The 18,698-nt window shown below is 47.6% G+C and overlaps 1 pseudogene; it reads right to left on the reverse strand.

Annotated features, from left to right (window-relative positions):
- Positions 1-5,541: 5,541 nt before the first annotated feature.
- On the reverse strand, positions 5,542-7,554 carry LOC136313992 (tubulin alpha-1A chain-like; annotated as a pseudogene).
- Between the last annotated feature and the right edge of the window lie 11,144 nt (positions 7,555-18,698).

The raw sequence follows: 18,698 nt of genomic DNA on the forward strand, positions 1-18,698 counted from the left end.
TGAGGCCAGGGGAGGTTGTGCTATCTGCACACTATTGGATGGCCAGGTAGTAGCCACGCAGTCAGCTCTGCTTGACTGATAGAACCACGCTCTCTCCGCCCCACCACAGTTGAACTTGGCAGAAGTAGATCAAACTCAAAGAGACAGGAGGACTGGGCCACACACTGAGGACCTCCTCAGTTAAAGGAGAGCAAATGTGCCCTGTCAGGACGGGAAGGAAGTCACATGTCAGGGATGATAAAGTGTCAGCAACAACAAAAGAATCGTAGAAACAGTAACAGACACAAAAGGACATCATGGAAAAACCCAACAAGCTGTTTCACTTCACAGAAAAAATCCTTGAAAAACCTTGGAGAAAGCTTAGGGACTGGGTAGGCTGTGGAGTAATTATTCATCTGAACGGTTTACTGGGAGGCAGAATCCTGTCTGCTGGAGTGTGTGCAGCACACAGCTGCTTAGGGGACAGAGGGGGAGCGTTCTCCTGGGACTTTGAGTTCAAGTCAACCAAACGGTGTCCTCAGCTTGAGGTCAGGAAGAGGAGCCCTCCAGATCCCTGTGTCTTAACCTGGGTGCCGACGCCCATGGGACTGTTGGCAGACCAGGGGCTTAACAAGTCACAGGTGAAAGAGGACTGGTCTTTCTTTTCTTTTTTTTTTTTTAGGAATGACAATATTACTTAAAAATGTGAGCAAAATCAATAGCATTCCTTTGAGAACAAACATTAATATATTATGGGAGAGACAGCCAGTTTTATACAAAACGTTAAGATAGTGCAATTCTTCAAGGACGTTTCGTGACTTTGGTGGCTGCTTCCAGCTGCGTTCCCAGACTCTCAAAGATCTGTGACATTTGGTAGGAAATAACTGAGACGCTCCGTGCGGGCTATCTCAAACTTGTGTCAGAGGAACTACCCACTTCCCATGCTCAAATCAATCCTAGGGGTGGCTCCTGTGAGTGGGTCCCACGTGCTGCTGTGACGGGAAAATCCCTTGTGAGGGGAAAATCCCTCAGGCATCAAGACACGGGCGCCCGAGGGAGAGAGCCAGAGCGCGCAGGTGACCAGGTGAGGCACTGACCGCAGGTGACCAGGTGAGGCACTGACCGCAGGTGACCGGGTAGGGCACTGACCGCTGGAGGATGGGCAAGTTAAACACCTCTGTCCATACCTACAAAACAAAAGAGACATGAACAAATCAGTTTTGACATTATTTGATTAAAATTTTGATGGAAAGAGGTTTGACCAGCCTGAATCTTCACACTTCTCCCTCCACACCCCAACTTGCCACAGTCTGTGATTTCATGGTGGTTCCTTTAGCCACTTGTGTGTGATTTAGTCTGCAAGAGTGTGTTTGTCAGAAATTCTAACACCCACCCGCTCTTCAAAGCCCCGTGTTATAATGTGTAAACTCCTCAGTGATTTGGGAGGGGGTGTGTCAGAAAATACTCATTATTTTGGTACCCACTTATTAGCAAAAACTTGAATTCCTGGAGGGTTTTTTTTCCTTTTTCTTTTTTTTTTTTTATTCTGGTGTTGTCTGTTAATCAAACAAAAACCATGACTTTCAAAGCTTATGACCGGCCTGACCTGTGGTGGCGCTGTGGATAAAGCGTCGATCTGGGAACACTGAGGTCACTGGTTCAAAACCCTGCACTTGCGTGGTCAAGGCACATATGGGAGTTGATGCTTCCTGCTTCTCCCCTTTCTCCCTCTCTCTCTCTCTCCTCTAAAATGAATAAATAATAAATAAATAAATTTATGACCATGGGATGTTAGACTCATCTGGTTACACTTCAATATAAATAAAGCCGTTAAGACCTTGCTCTTCCCTGAGTAAATGACGTCACAGTGTTACCTTCAATGGAAAGCAGTTATATCCGCTCCATTTCCAGGTGAGAGAATGTGGATGCTGGAGAGGAAACATCATTATTTTTAAAAGTACTTAGCTGTAAAGGAAAGGAAATAGAGAATAGCACATTTTAAACTACACCGTGACATCATGAGCCCTGGCCTGATAGCTCAGTTGGTTAGAGCATCGTCCTAAAGCAGTTCGATCCCCAGTCAGGGCACATAAAGGAATAGCTCAATGTTCCTGTCTGTCTCTCTCTCTCCCTCTTCCTCTCTTGCTAAAATTAATAATAATAAAAAAATTTTAAGCTATACTGTGAGTACAATAGTGTATAAAGTATGTAAATTTATAGACAAGAACAGGAAGGTAAAATGGGGAAATGAATACTGTTTTGCCAAGACAATACATTTTCTTTTCTCTTTTTTTTTTTTTTTGACTTAAAACAACACGCATTTTTTTTTTTTTTTTTTTTACAGAGACAGAGAGTGAGTCAGAGAGAGGGATAGACAGGGACAGACAGACAGGAATGGAGAGAGATGAGAAGCATCAATCATTAGTTTTTCATTGCACGTTTCAACACCTTAGTTGTTCATTGATTGCTTTCTCATATGTGCCTTGACCGTGGGGCTACAGCAGACCGAGTAACCCCTTGCTTGAGCCAGCGACCTTGGGTCCAAGTTGGTGAGCTTTGCTCAAACCAGATGAGTCTGCACTCAAGCTGGCGACCTCGGGGTCTCGAACCTGGGTCCTTCTGCATCCCAGTCCGACGCTCTATCCACTGCGCCACCTCCTGGTCAGGCAAAACAACACGCATTTATCATTTCATAGTTCTAGAGGTCCGAAGTCCTAAAACCAAGGTGTTGGAAGGACTGTATTTCTTCTGAAGGTTCTAGGGAGAATCCATTCCCTTGCTTTTTCTAGCTTCTAGAGGCCGCCTACAGCCCTGGGCTTTGGGCCCCTTCCTTCACCTTCAAGGGCAGCAGCATAGCATCTTCAAACTTCTCTCTAATCTCTGCTCATTTTCTTTTCAAAACAGGAGGAGGCCCTGGCCGGTTGGCTCAGTGGTAGAGCATCGGCCTGGCGTGCAGAAATCCTGGGTTCGATTCCCGGCCAGGGCACATAGGAGAAACACCCATTTGCTTCTCCACCCCCCCCCCCCTTCCTCTCTGTCTCTCTCTTCCCCACCCGCTGCCGAGGCTCCACTGGAGCAAAGATGGCCCGGGCGCTGGGGATGGCTCCTTGGCCTCTGCCCCAGGTGCTAGAGTGGCTCTGGTCGTGGCAGAGCGACTCCCCGGAGGGGCAGAGCATCGCCCCCTGGTGGGCAGAGCGTCGCCCCCTGGTGTGCGTGCTGGGTGGATCCCGGTCGGGCGCATGCGGGAGTCTGTCTGTCTCTCCCCGTTTCCGGCTTCAGAAAAATACAGAAAAAAAAAAACAAAACCCAGGAGGAAGGAGAGATCAGCAGTCTCCTATAATTACATCCCAATGTGACATGAACTTTTCAGTGTGTTTTCAGTTACTGTTGGCACCTTTTCTAAGCTCAGACCCATTACTGAGGGATTTCCCCACATTTTCTACCACCCATTCTTGTTTCCTCTAAAACTAGCCAAAAATTTTGGATGGGCGGGTGGAGCACAGTGAACATGGACGGACCTCGAAAACAGTATGCCCAGCGGAAGAAGCAGGCATAAAGGCCATGTGTTGTATGATCCCTTTTAAACAATATTTCTTTTTTTTTTTTTTTTAAGGCAAAATGATAGATCTAGAAAGCAAATCAGAGGTATTTTAGTGGTTGCTGGGAACAGAGATTGAGTCTAAACAAGTACCAGGAAAATTTTCGGGAGGATGAAGTGGTCCTAAAACTGGGTGATGGTGATGGTTACACCATGATGTAAATTAATAGAGCGCATCAAACTAAGAATCTCATGATATGTAAGTGATACAACAAAGGAGAGACAGAGGAGCACGGGAAGCTTACACTTCATACCATTTCTGAAACACACGGAGATGTTAGAAAGCAACTTCCAGTTACTAGGGGATAGAAAAGCTCCCTGAGGCTGGAAGGGTTCTCGCACCTCTTGTCAGTTACCCCAGCAGCCCCCACAAATAATGCCCCCTGAAAACACACACTCTAGGGAAGAAATGCACTTGCTTCGAGAAGGAAGGAATGGCAAGACAGGCCTCCTGAGCCCCCTCACAACAGGTTACCCCCAAACCCCTTCTCTAGAAGACCAGCGACAGCAGCACTGTTCAGAAGGAACGCAGCAGGACCCACACATCTATCTGGACTTCTCAGTTTCCAGTAGACATGCTAAAGGCATTAAAGGAAGCAGGTGGAAAAAATTTTAGTAATGCGGTATATTTTCTTTAACCCAACATGTCCAAAGTATTATCATTGTGAGCATTCAACCAATATAAAAAATTACCAAGAAATGTTTTCCATTTTCTTTCACGCTAAATCCTCAAAATCTGATGTCTTACAATGGTGACACATCTCAGTTCCAACTAGCTACATTTTCAAGTGCCCAGCAGCCCCAGCTGGCTACTGCACTGGACATTGCTGGCCTGGAGGTTTTATGCTTAGTAATGGTAATCCAGAGAGAGTGGTTTTCATGCAAACATCTACTGCTAATTGAATTGTGTTCTATAAAAGCACACTCATCTCTATGATCCTCATTTTTTTTAAAAAAAATTAATTTTTCACACGGTGTTGAGAAATTTTTTAATGTGCTCCATGAGTTCCATTTTTAGGTCTCGGCAGTTAAGAACCTAGGGTCAGCACAACCAGAAGCATTTGGAATTAACACTGCAAAGGAACCACTTTGAGACTAGGAATTATGAAGCAAAGACATTAGTCAAGATTAAAGGTAAGTTCTTTATCAGGAAACTGCATCCTGTCCTGGCAAAGGAATAGCTGTGATGATCAACAGTAATAGGTCTGATTATCACGATTATTAAACTAACGCTATCAGCGGCCATCTAGAAATTATAGCGTCACAGATAAAGACCTACAGTTTGGGAGGGTCTCAGGCAAACTGTCCGGGTTTGGTTTCATTGGGGGTAGGGTAGAGGTTGTCCAGTTTTGGATTAGCACCATTTGAAGTACTGCCGAGAGTTTTTTTTTCCATTTAAGACAGGGAATACTTTGTTCAAACCCATCAGAGGAATGGACAGATTGGGTCGGTAACGAAGCGTCGCATTTTAAAACATAGGCCAGTAATTGTGTAGGAGAGTATACACTGCCACATACAAATGATCAGATCAGACCACAGCTTTTATTTATTTATTTATTTATTTATTTATTTATTTATTTATTTATTTTTTACAGGGACAGAGAGAGAGTTAGAGATAGGGACACACAGACAGGAACGGAAAGAGATGAGAAGCATCAATCATTAGTTTTTCATTTGCGACACCTTAGTTGTTCATTGATTGCTTTCTCATATGTGCCTTGACCGCGGGCCTTCAGCAGACGGAGTAACCCCTTGCTCGAGCCAGCGATCTTGGGTCCAAGCTGGTGAGCTTTTTTGCTCAAACCAGATGAGCCTGCGCTCAAGCCGGCGACCTTGGGGTCTTGAACCTGGGTCCGCTGCATCCCAGTTCAACGCTCTATCCAGTGCGCCACCACCTGGTTAGGCAGCTTTTCAATGTGTAAAACAGAATAAGCTTCCCTGTAAAAGCAGCACCATTGTGACATTTAACTCCAGTATTCCTCTCCTTCTTCCTCACCCTCTCCTTCAATAGAATCCACACCGCCCTCCTCATAAGCCTTCTCAACGGCAGCCAGGTCCTCATGGTCTCAGGAAACTCTCCTTCCTCCATGCCCTCGCCCACGCACCAGTGGACAAAGGCACGCTTGGCGGACATCAGGTCATACCTGTGGTCCAGGCGAGCGCGGCCTCAGCAACAGCTGTGTTGTTGCTCAGCATGCACACAGCTCACAGCACTCGGGCTGGGTCTCCACCAGGTACCACAGTGGGAGGCTGGCAACTAATGCCAACTTTGAAGCCAGTAGGGCACCAGTTCACAAACTGAATGGTACTCTTAGTCTTGATGGTGGCGGTAGCAGCATTGACATCTTTGGGAACCATGTCACCACAGTACAACAGGCAGCAAGCCATGTATTTACTGTGGCAAGGGTCACATTTCACCATCTGGTTGGCTGGCTCAGTGCACGCATTGGTGATCTCTGCTAGAGAAAGCTCTTCGTGGGGGGCTTCTCAGCAGAGAGGGCAGGGCATATGTGGCAGAGGGAAGGGGATGCAGGGAAGGGCACCAGGTTGGGTGCAATCAGTCAGGTCAACATTCAGGGCTCCATCAAACCTGAGGGAAGCAGTGATAGAGGACACCATCTGGCGAATGAGACAGTTAAGGTTAGTGTTGATTGGGTGCTTAATATCGAGATGTCATTGATGGCACAATCAGAGTGCTCCAGGGTGGTGCGGTGGCGAGGATGGAGTTGAAGGGTTCATCTACAGCTGGGTAAACCTGGGGGGCTGGGTAAATGGAGAACTCCAGCTTGGGCTTCTTGTCCTAATTGACAAAGAGACGTTCCATCAGCAGGAAGGTGAACCCAGGACCCATTCTTCCACCAAAGCATTGAAAATCCCGGAAACCTGGAAGACATGTGCACTGGTCAGCCAGTTTCTGAATTCGGTCCAAGGCGAGGTGAATGATCTCCTGGCCAATGGTGTAGTGTCCAGGGGCACAGTTATTGGCAGCGTATTCCTTGCCTATGATGAGCTGCTCGGGGTGGAAGAGCTGGTGGTAGATACCAGTGTGAGCTTCATCAATGGCTGTGGGTTCCAGGTCTACAAACGCTGCCCTGGGCACATGCTTGTCAGTGCCTGTCTCACTGGAGAAGGTGTTGATCTCCCCACGCAGTGGCCTTGTTTGTCACTTGGCATCTGGCCATCGGACTGAATGCCGTGTTACAGGCAGCAGAGCTCCCGGCAGGCATTGCCGATCTGGACATCAGCCTGGCCGACATGAGTGGAGATGCACTCACATGTTGTTGCTGTGCAGCTGCCAAATGGATGGCAGAGAGGAAGAGGACAATTTGTTGCTTCTTACGGCACCACCTCTAAGTGGTCGCTATAAAAGAACCTGCTCAAGATTCTTACTGTACAGATTCATTGACAGGTTCTAATCTGCTGTCTCCATTGCAGGAGAAGCTGATTTATTCTATAATACTTACTGTCCAACTCTGGCAATTGTAACTGACCACCCAAGCTCCTTGTGTAATTATACTTGCTCTGCAGCTGTGGCACCTGAAAAAATATTTCTTTCCCCAGAAATAGAATAATGGCATTTTCTCTGTAAACACACACATCCAAGTAGAATAATGCAGCCTCATAAAATCAGCAGGAAGGAAGGCAGGTGATTGCTTTGGAGGTGGCTGTTGATTGTTGGAAACCCCCTTTGCTAATGGTGGCCTTTTGTATACCTCTTCCTCTCTGCGGGTTCAAACTCTGTCCTTGGAATGCAGGTGTCCTTTCTGGGCCCCACTGCTTTGTATCCCGGTCTCCTCTTCACTTCCTTTTCTTTTCCTCCCATGCAAACAGACCCACAGCCAGGGAAGGCCTTGTTGTGAGATCTGCTGGCATGGCTGGGGGCATTGTTCCGTGGCAGGTGGCTGTCCCCTCACACAGATGTCGGGAAGGGGTAGAAGCTTTTGCCTTGGCCTTCACCCTAGCTCCCCGCAGTTCATCTAGGCCACCTCCGCTTCACAAGTCTGCCTTACCCACTTTGTTCTCGAACTCTGCACTCTCAGTTTGGCCTTCCCAGACCTCCATGATTTGCTTTGAACAGTTGCCTCTGTCTCAACCACATCCTCTTCCCATTCCACATGTTCCGCCTCCAGCTCAGACCACGGGGTCTGGGAATAAGAAATACTTCCACACCCAGAATCACTCTGGCTGTTCCAGCCCCAGCCATGAACAGATTCTAGCCCTACCAACTGTCAGCCTGAGGTCACTTTGTCACCTTGACCAGGACTGAGTTCCCACTTCTTTGGCTTCCAGGACAGCTTCTTCCCAATAGTGGCAGACTCCCCTTTGTTCTTGTTCAGCAAAGGAGCAACTTGATTTCTGAATGTTAAAAAAACACACACACACACAAAAACAACAAAAGCCCAGGCCGGTTGGCTCAGCGGTAGGGCGTCGGCCTGGTGTGTGGGGGACCCGGGTTTGATTCCTGGCCAGGGCACATAGGAGAAGCGCCCATTTGCTTCTCTACCCCCACCCCTCCTTCCTCTCTGTCTCTCTCTTCCCCTCCCGCAGCCAAGGCTCCATTGGAGCAAAGATGGCCCCGGGCGCTGGGGATGGCTCCTTGGCCTCTGCCCCAGGCGCTAGAGTGGCTCTGGTCGCGGCAGAGCGACGCCCCGGAGGGGCAGAGCATCGCCCCCTGGTGGGCAGAGCGTAGCCCCTGGTGTGCGTGCCGGGTGGATCCCGGTCGGGCACATGCGGGAGTCTGACTGTCTCTCCCCGTTTCCAGCTTCAGAAAAAAAAAACAAAAACAACCCCCCCCAAAAAAACAAAAAACAAACACAAACAAACAAGCCAAAACAACCCTCCCAGCATGCTTGTTGATGCCTGTTTTAGTTTAGGTTTTCCCTGAAAAGGAACTTCAGGTAGAGACTGGGGTCTTGGGCACGGGTAGCCTTTTTGGGAGGGGAACCAGGGATGCAGGAGTGGGGAGTGGAAGGGGAAAAGCCAGTACAAGATGTGTTAATTCACTGGTTATTGCTGTGGGCGATGGGGCTCACTCTTGCTGGGGGCTCTCTGAGGAACGGTGTAGAATGCCCTCTGAAGAACCAAAGGTTGTAAGCCTATTCCCACTGACTTTCCATTCCTCCTATGGTTGAGAGTTGTCCTGGGAGTGTTCACCTCCCCAGCCCTACTCCGTGCTTCGGGCTTCCTGTGTAAGGGCCAAGTGAACTAGCAAAGCTTCAAAAAAAAAAAAAAAAAACCCTGACGTGGAAAACTTGCGGGACTCCAAAGATACTTAAGGTAGGTGCTGCCAGTGTACATGGAGACTGTTCACCCTGGCCACGGCTAAAATCCCAGACAAGCTGTGGAAATGTGGGGTAGGACACAGATGGCATTGGCTGCTATTCACAAATGTTAATTAAAAGCTATCCTACAGTTAATCTAGACCAGAGGTCCCCAAACTTTTTACACAGGGGACCAGTTCACTGTCCCTCAGACCATTGGAGGGCTGCCACAAAAAGTGCTCCTCTCACTGACCATCAATGAAAGAGGTGCCCCTTCCGGAAGTGTGGCGGGGTCCGGATAAATGGCCTCATGGGGCCGCACGCGGCCCATGGGCTGTAGTTTGGGGATGCCTGAATTCTAGACCATGTTCAATTCACAAGTCTGCCTTACCACCTTGTTTTTAAACAAAGTGTGTTTAAACGCAGATATCCCCAAGGCCTGCTATAACTTTTGTACCTGTTTCTTCATGTCATGAAGATAGAATGTCAAAGGCAGTTGGCTTACATACCAGCAGGTCAGGGCCAATGCTGAGAACCATTCCACTAGAGTGCCTTATCTTCTAGTTCCCGTGTGTTCCTACTGGAGACGTGCTTTACTAGCTAAAGTCGGGCCAAAGAGATGAGCACATGAGCCAGCCCTGTTCTCACTCTCCATCCGAGTCTTGAAGGAAGCTGACCCAGAGGCGTGTGGGGCTTGGGGATGGAACCTTTTCCCTCATGTGCAAGCTGAGGCTTTGGAAACATCCAAAGCCAAGCTGCAAACAGGTCCAAACCAGGACTGCGGTTATTTCCACAGCGGAGCAGTTCCCATAGCGATGTTGAAACCAGAAAAGGCACAACCAAGAAATCTAGGTGACTGCTGAGAACTTGGGGAAGGGAGAGGAAAGGTTAGAGTAGGTTAGAGTGGCTTAGCAAGGAGCCCTTGGGGTGCCACTTATGGGAAATACTTAAGATCAACAGATGATCATCTAAAGCCTGTGACTCTTGAAGGTATTTGCTTAAAATGACTGCCAACTCTCGGATTCCCAGAGCAATAATACCATTCTTTTTTTTTTTTTTAATTTATTCATTATAGCGAGGGGAGAGTGAGAGAGAGAAGGGGGGGAGGAGCAGGAAGCATCAACTCCCATATGTGCCTTGACCAGGCAAGCCCAGAGTTTTGAACCGGCAACCTCAGCGTTTCCAGGTTGACGCTTTATCCACTGCGCCACCACAGGTCAGGCCAATAATATCATTCTTAAAGTAGACATACAGACAATATGGACTATGGGATAGGATTACCCAGGAGATCTGGAGCCCTTCTTAATAGTTCATGACACAGCTTGGCCCTTTCAACAAGGATTGGGTGTACAGAAAGATATTATTCTTCATGAAAGCTACCGTTTATTATACTCAGAATACATACCCAGACCTTTACTTACATTAGCTTATTTAATACATCACAGCAATTAGACCTGGTGTCACCAGGTGGCAGATGAAGCAACCATGTCTCATGGAGGCTAAGGACTCGCCCAGAGTCATGCAGCTTCGTAAGGAGCAGAGCTGGCATTCTCAGCGAGCTCCTGGGCAAAGACAGGAATATGACTACTGTTATGATGATCTCTTCACTGTTTTATAGGTTCAGGAAGACAGGCAACCTAACAGATCCGCCTGTGACTCTCTGAAGCAGGATCGTTAATGGTCCAGAGCTCAGATTCTGGAGTTGGATCAACTCTTTAAAGACCATCAGGGAGTAGAATTAGATTTAAAAATTACCTCTATGTCTTCCTTACAGCCCGTGATTAAATTGAAAAAAAAAATAACAATAAGTACTGTCTGCATGAATGTGATTACTTTGTCCTGCACGTTTAGTCAGGGGGGAACTAAATGTTTTCCAGAAAAAAACAACCAAAAAAATTGAAACAAAACTGTTACTCTGTGGCCTTCTACAAAATGCGTTTGTGTCCTGATTACAGAAATCTGCTTCTTCTTTGGGTCCCACACTTATATTTGGCAGCAGATTTCAGAAGTTTGCATGAACATGCTTCCTCGGGAAACTGGCAGGAACAGCTTGTGTGCACACCCGGCAGAAATGAAACTGCTGGCCTGACGGGTTTGCAGGGCTTCCCACAAAATGGAGGAAACCCGTTTGGACATCTACATTTGCCTCTTTGTGGCTGCAATCTTCCTTTTCCATTGTTTTTTCCCTTGAAGTTTTGAGTCTGGATTTCTGCTGTGCTCCATCCAACTTCCCAATGAGTCATCATGAAGAAATTACTACTTGTCGGCATCGCAGATAAGTAATGAGCTGGTGCATAGTAGGTGCTTCATGGAGTCAATGCTTCTCAGGATTGAAAGAGACTCGAAATACCCTGAGCCTGCAGTGGACCTATGTGTTTTTCATCTGTTCCTTTTGCAGCAAAACTACTTAAAAAAAAGTCTCTATAGATTTGCTGTCTCCACTTGCCTACAGCCAAATTTTTCCTCCAACCCCTCCAGCCTATTGTGATAAGGTGCCAAGGAACTGTAAAACTTAGCATTAGCAATGCCATTTTAAAGAGGAAAAGTTAGGCCTCTTACCCCCTCCTTTCTGTGGAGAAAGGAAAGAGAAGAATGCAGGAGCTTCCTGGCTTACAAAGGTAACTGGGTCATTTAGCTAATTCCTAGAATTCTCTGAAAGGGTGCCTGAGGCCACTTGCCACACAGAGCAAAGAAGATAGAACTTATCTGAAAACCTTAGAAAACAATGTTTATGTACCTTAATCAAGAATTCCTATACTCTTTCCAGTCTACCTGAATCATTACCAGCTAGAAGCAGTGGTCATTGGGACTTGGACATGAGCTGCAAAGTATAGAATGGTGACAACAATTCCAGTGCCATGAGGACTTTTCTTGGATGTGGACTTTTCTGAACTCCTGCTCCCTGTGACAGCTCCTAACAGACTGAACTGTGGTTGGGTCGCATTTTTCAGGAATTTGGCATGGTGATGGGGCCAACTTGGACTTGGTGAACATGTTAAGGACACTACTCTTTTATAGATTCTTGCTGTATTGGCCAAGAGTTTGCTTAAAGGCTTTAATCACTGTAAAAAAAAATAGAAGACTGGATAAAGAAGATGGGGCACATATACACCATGGTATACTATTCAGCTAGAAGAAATGATGACATCAGATCACTTACAGCAGAATGGTGGAATCTTGATAACATTATGCGGAGTGAAATAAGTGAATCAGAAAAAAACAAGAACTGCAAGATTCCATACATTGGTGGGACATAAAAACGAGACTAAGAGACATGGACAGGTGCGGGGTGGTTACGGGGGGGTGGGGGGAGGGGAGGAGGGAGAGGGGGAGGGGGAGGGGTACAAAGAAAACTGGATAGAGGGTGACGGAGGACGATCTCTCTTTGGGTGATGGGTATGCAACAGAACTAAATGACAAGATAACCTGGAAATGTTTTCTTTGAATATATGTACCCTGATTTATTGATGTCACCCCATTAAAATGAAAATTTATTTATAAAAAAAAAAAAAGAATTCCTATACTCACCATAAAGTCATGAGAGTGACTTATACCTCTGGACAAAGGGATCACAAGCTCCTCCTTACCCACCCCAACCAGTACCTGATTTTGTATAAAAGAAGATTCAGAACTGTAAGAGGGCCTACATGATTTGGGATTGTGCCCCATGTAGCTAGCTGGCTAATTAATAACTTCCTCAAAAATTCATCTGGACTTGGTGTCTTTGTGGAACTTGCAGGTTACATTACAACACTACGATCAGTCCCACCACCCACTGAAATGGCTCTGGTCAAGTTTTCAGAGAGATTTGGTACCCATGAATTTGGTGGTCACTTACCTGTGTAACATTAAGCACAGCAGACCCTCCTTCCAGCTGGAAATACTCTTTTCAGAATTTCTTGAGACCAGTTCCCCAGCTCCCTCCTGTCTTACCAGCCACTCCTTAAATTTATTTGACTGAATTCCTTCCCCTAATGGCCTCTCGTATTTGCCTGGCCAATGGGCAGCTCTCTCCTCACCGTTTCCCTGGAGATGTTTCTCCTAGGCCCCTGGCTTCGATACTATCTATTTAGTGACATGGATGAAAAAGGGGCGCTATAATAAATGTTACTGAAAGTAACCTCACAGGGTGATCTGATCATAAATTCCTAACTGGGCAGATCATGGTGGGTAGTCATGCCCCTGGCCTGTAACTTCCCTAGTAAAAGGTTACCTTTGCCTTAAGCAGATCCCGCCCATATTATGCATCTAGGTTAACATTTTTGAAATGCTGCTTTTTCTGACCTCTCTGAAGCACCCTCAAGGGAACACAGAATCTTTTTTTTTTTTTTTTTTTGTATTTTTCTGAAGCTGGAAATGGGGAGAGACAGTCAGACAGACTCCCGCATGCGCCTGACCGGGATCCACCCGGCACGCCCACCAGGGGCGACGCTCTGCCCACCAGGGGGCGATGCTCTGCCCCTCCGGGGTGTCGCTCTGCTGTGACCAGAGCCACTCTAGCGCCTGGGGCAGAGGCCAAGGAGCCATCCCCAGCACCCGGGCCATCTTTGCTCCAATGGAGCCTTGGCTGCGGGAGGGGAAGAGAGAGACAGAGAGGAAGGAGGGGGCGGGGTGGAGAAGCAAATGGGCACTTTCTCCTATGTGCCCTGGCCGGGAATTGAACCCGGGTCCCCCGCACGCCAGGCCGATGCTCTACCGCTGAGCCAACCGGCCAGGGCCGGAACACAGAATCTTAACTATCCTGTGATATAATCCCACCCTTGCTTTCTCCTACCTTCATATACTCTTCCTTCCCTTCCCTTCTTCATTCCAAAGGGAGGAAAGAAACTGCAAACTGTCATTCTGGGAAGCGTTTTTCTTGGTCTGTTGAGATCCCGCTCCCAGGCGTACCCTGTTTGGATTAAATACAGTTATAAATTTTTCCTACAGGTTGGGATTGTCTTACATAGACACTGATGATTCTCAGATCTATACCCTGAACTCCACCCAGACTCAAGGACCTAACTGCTGGCTTGACTTTGATTCTTGGACACCTGATGTAAAGCCAGTAGCCACGGCCACCATCACAGCCGCCTGGCCCATGCAGGTTCGCATTAGATTTGGACAGACGGTAATGAAACAAGGGAGCCAAGAACTGGTGGGCCATCATCTTTAATCCTAGCTTGCACCCGGCGGGCAAGTAAAAGCACACACTGGGCTCCAAAACCCACTCATTCAGTGCCCACAAAGCTAATGACTTATCTGAGTTTCCTCGAATCAAAGGTTTCTAGCTCACCAGACTTATTCACCTCTGTTCCCCATCTCCTTCCTTCTCTCTGCACAAACTGGCTTCTCCCTCAGCATTCCACCATCTTGGCTGCTTCTCCACACTCCATGTGGCCTTTCTCTGCTCTCCTCTCTAATGCTAATCTCAGGAACAGAGAGAGAGAAAGCTCCCAGTCTGCCCCACTTTATAGTGTAGAAATCAAAACCTTTAATTCAATATACAAACAAGGAAGTCTCTGATACAAAGTCACTTATCTGAGGTATAATGGGATTCCTCATGAGAGTGAACCACCCCACATCAAAAAGGGTGGGAAAGGCTTAGTCCTAAAACCAAGCCCCAGGCTACAAGGATCCTGCCTGCCCACAGCCCGCCCCCAACACACATTAATATAATCACACCCATCCCAAGCAAGAAGGGCAACTAATATCACCTGGGCGACGGGCCTCCACGTGGGCAGCGCCATCTTTAACAAAGTGAGCATAATATATTTTATCTGCCCAACACCTGGTGAACATTGCAAACTTAGTGTGTGCAAGACAGAACTGCTGCAGCTCGTTTCCCCCAGCCTGCCTCTCCCTGGGCGTTTCTCTTCTCGGTTACAGTATAACCCAGTTGCTCCAAGTCAAAATCTTAGCCGTCATCTGATTCCTCTTCCTCTCCTCTCCGTAACCATGGCCTCAGCGAGTCCTGTGAGCTTCCTCTCCTCAATACATGTGCCAAATTTATCGGCTTCTCTTAGTTTTCTTCTCTACCGTCTTTCATCTGCGTGATTGCCATAGCCTGCTGCTCTCCCAGCTTCCGCCCCGATTCTCCTACAATCCACTCCCAGAGCAGATCTTTTAAAGATGGAGCTCAGACAATGGGGCTCACTGGTTAAACACAGCCCAGTGGCTTCGCACTACATAGAATAAAATTCAGGTCCCTCAATGAGACTTAACAAGCAGCCCGTGACTTAGCCCAGGCGTCGGCGAACTTTTCTGCAAAGGGCCAGCTATAAATATTGTGTACGTACTTTGTGAATCCAGGCACCATGCTGTGAGAAAACAGAAGCCACGCAGAGGGGCCACGTGGAGAAGTAGTTCTGTGTCATAGTCTCAGATGAGCAGCCCCCCACCCCCACCCCGCAGCACGGACCACCAGGCCTGTGAGTAAGCCGTTGTGCATATTCCAGACTGGGGTCAGCGGGAATCCCGTGGAGCAGAGAGCTGCCTGAGTCATTTCAGAGAATTGTCAGACACAAGGCGCCCATTACCTTAGGCCAGTAAGTTTTGTTGTTTTGTTTACAGCAATAGGTCATTGACCTGCTGGACTTCGTTCTACCCCGAGTCGCACTCACCCAGCTCCTTCCTCTATCAGCCCCAGCCGTCTCTGCCTGGAACACGGCTCCCCCGGTCTTTTCTTGGCTGGGCGTTTCATCATTCAGGCTGACCTGTAGCCCCTCAGTGTTTTGTTTGTTTGGTTTTCTATTTGTTTTTTTTTGGGGGGGGGGAGGTAGGGGGAAAGCCACCCTTTCTTTACTTCAACTCATGTAGCTAAAGCCCCACCCCCATCCCATCCTTATCTGGGCTCCAGGATCAACTGATAATTCAGGCCAAGCTGGTCAGTAATCTCGCCCCCACTAACCTCAGTTACTGATTCAGAGATGGACGTGTGACCCAAGGCCATTCAATAAGAGTCAGTCCCAGGAATTATTGGTGGTGAGGAGAGACTCCTGACGGGGATTATTAAACTGGCTTAACCCAAGCCTGGCACCGCTGCTGCCCACCTGCTCCCCATAAGGCGCAGGCCTGTCTGGGAACTTAGCCAGCTGACATGAGGGGAGAGAGCAGGTGAGGTGGAGAGGGTGGGATAGACTCCTGGGTCTCACCATACTTGAAGCTAGAACGTCCTCATCCTTTTAGGTTGGATGAGCCAATAGACCTTCCCCTCCACTACCACTCCTTTCTTCCTTTGCTCAAACCAGTTTGAGTTGTACTTCTGTCACTCGCTCTTAAAAAAGCATCATCAATTGTTTCATCCATCCTCCACCATTTCCACCAAGTGTTAGGTTGAGCCATGTGAAACTGCATTCTTATGTCAAAAATGACTAAATAGTAGTAATTTCATATGGCTAACTAATTTGAATGCCTCCAGAGGCAGGAAAATCACTACCTATTGCAGCAGGCCAGTTAAAATTTGGACAGACTTAACAAATAGAAAGTTATGTTTCTAAATCTAAAATCTCCAGCTCTGTCCCTTCACAGTCCCAGATGCTCCCTCTGAAGGCATTTCACGTCCCAGGCGGCACTTCACTGCGACGCTCTAAGAGTGAGGCTCCCTTAGCTGGAGAAAGGGAGATCATCAGCTCTTCATTCGAGACACAGTACTTTCAGTAATGCAGCCTAAATATCTAATCTTTTTTTAAAAAAAAACGTGATTTTTTTTTTGGATTTTTCTGAAGCTGGAAACGGGGAGAGATAGTCAGACAGACTCCTGCATGCGCCCGACTGGGATCCACCCGGCATGCCCACCAGGGGGCGATGCTCTGCCCCTCCCGGGTGGGCATCGCTCTGTTGCAACCAGAGCCACTCTAGCGCCTGGGGCAGAGGCCAAGGAGCCATCCTCAGGACCCGGGCCATCTTTGCTCCAATGGAGCCTTGGCTGCGGGAGGGGAAGAGAGAGACAGAGAGGAAGGAGGGGGGGGGGTGGAGAAGCAAATGGGCGCGTCTCCTATGTGCCCTGGCCGGGAATCAAACCCGGGTCCCCTGCACGCCAGGCTGACGCTCTACCGCTGAGCCAACCGGCCAGGGCCAAAAAACGTGATGTTTTAAGCCACGCCTTCTCCATCTTGTTCTAGTTTATTTCAAACTAACTTCAGGACATTATATTTAACTTCAATGAATTTTACTATGTTCTATTTGGCCCACTGACCTTTCCTTCAAAATCAAATTTTCTTCCTCACCCACTGGGTCAAAGTCTTTGTCAATTACGGTATTTTCTCACCAGTGTCATGATACAACAACATAATGAAAATCCAATGCCAAGATCTTTGTGAATCATGATCATGGTAGTCCAGGGTACCCCTTCCAGCATCTTCTGCAAGTTTGAGAAGCATACTTTCTCTGTATTCACCTGGGTCATTATTACAAATGTTGAAAAGGACAGAGCTGAGAAGCCCAAAGTATGTGTGTGGCTAGGCAATGATTCATTAGCTTTTAGGTTTGGTTGTCCAGCCACTCACTGCTTTTCTTTTTTTTTAAATTTTTTATTTATTCATTTTAGAGAGGAGAGGGAAAGACAGAGACAGAGAGAGAGAGAGAGAGAGAGAGAGAGAGAGAGAGAGAGAGGAGAGACAGAGAGAGATAAGGGGGGAGGAGCTGGAAGCATCAACTCCCATATGTGCCTTGACCAGGCAAGCCCAGGGTTTCGAACCGGTGACCTCAGCATTTCCAGGTCGACGCTTTATCCACTGCGCCACCACAGGTCAGGCCACTCACTGCTTTTCAAACTTGGGCTAGCAACCACCCATGTTTTTCAGCTTGTCTGTAGGATGTCACAGGTTACCTACCAACTAAGTGTCTTGCTGAAATATATAGGGGACTCCTCGCTACTGGGTGTTCATTACCCTGTTCCTGAAGTTAAGTAGAGCAGTGTGTTATTTTGGATAGTCTAAACCACAGTAACAAATTGACCCAAATGTTTAATGGCTAATCATAAGGGACTTTTATTTGTAGCTTGGGTAATAACAATTCAGGATACTCAGGTTGGCAGAGGCTCTCTCCTCCACGCAGCCACTCAGGGATCCAGGTTCTCTCTGCTTCATGAATCTGCCATTCTCCAGAGCCTCACTGTCATTGGCATCCAGCCACAGAGGTGGAAAGAGTATAAAAGAGCACACATGGGAAGTTTTTGTGGGAAAGGCCTAAAAATGCTGTGTCACTGCTGCTCACTTAGTCACAGAGCCACATCTAGCCAAATGGGAGGTAGGGAAATGCTGGTTAGCTGGGTATTTAAAAAAGGGGAGACTGGTTTTGTGACCAGCTAGTGTTCTCCACTATAGGCAACTAAAATAATCATGACATAAAATTAAAATCACTAATAAACTGACCATACACACCTTCCTTTTTTTTTTTTTTTTTTTTGGCACTGACAATGCTCTTTATTTGTGGTGGCTCAGGGGCCTGGGGAGGCCCTCTGCACACGGAAGCACCAGAGGTACAGACACTTGGTTCCAGGAGTCTGGGGACCTGTGAGCATGTGTTCTGAACAGCACACCTTCTCAGGGACACCCTGACCGCTCTGGCCCACAATCAGTGGGCTCTTCCATCTGGGGCTGGGTGAGCAGCCAATCTGCCACGGTGCCGCCAACGTGTGTTCAGAGTCCCTGCCTCATGGCCTGGCTGCGACAGAGGTGGCGCCATCAATCCCAGTGGCCCTCTCATCGGGAGGGCTGAGTTGGCCAAAGAGAGACCGATACAACTCTGTCTTTGGAAAATTTACTTTTTTTTTTCTTTCTTTTTTTGTATTTTTTCTGAAGCTGGAAACGGGGAGGCAGTCAGACAGACTCCCGCATGCACCCAACCGGGATCCACCCGGCATGCCCACCAGGGGGCGA

Source organism: Saccopteryx bilineata, chromosome 10, assembly GCF_036850765.1.
Source record: "Saccopteryx bilineata isolate mSacBil1 chromosome 10, mSacBil1_pri_phased_curated, whole genome shotgun sequence".
Lineage (NCBI taxonomy): Eukaryota > Metazoa > Chordata > Mammalia > Chiroptera > Emballonuridae > Saccopteryx > Saccopteryx bilineata.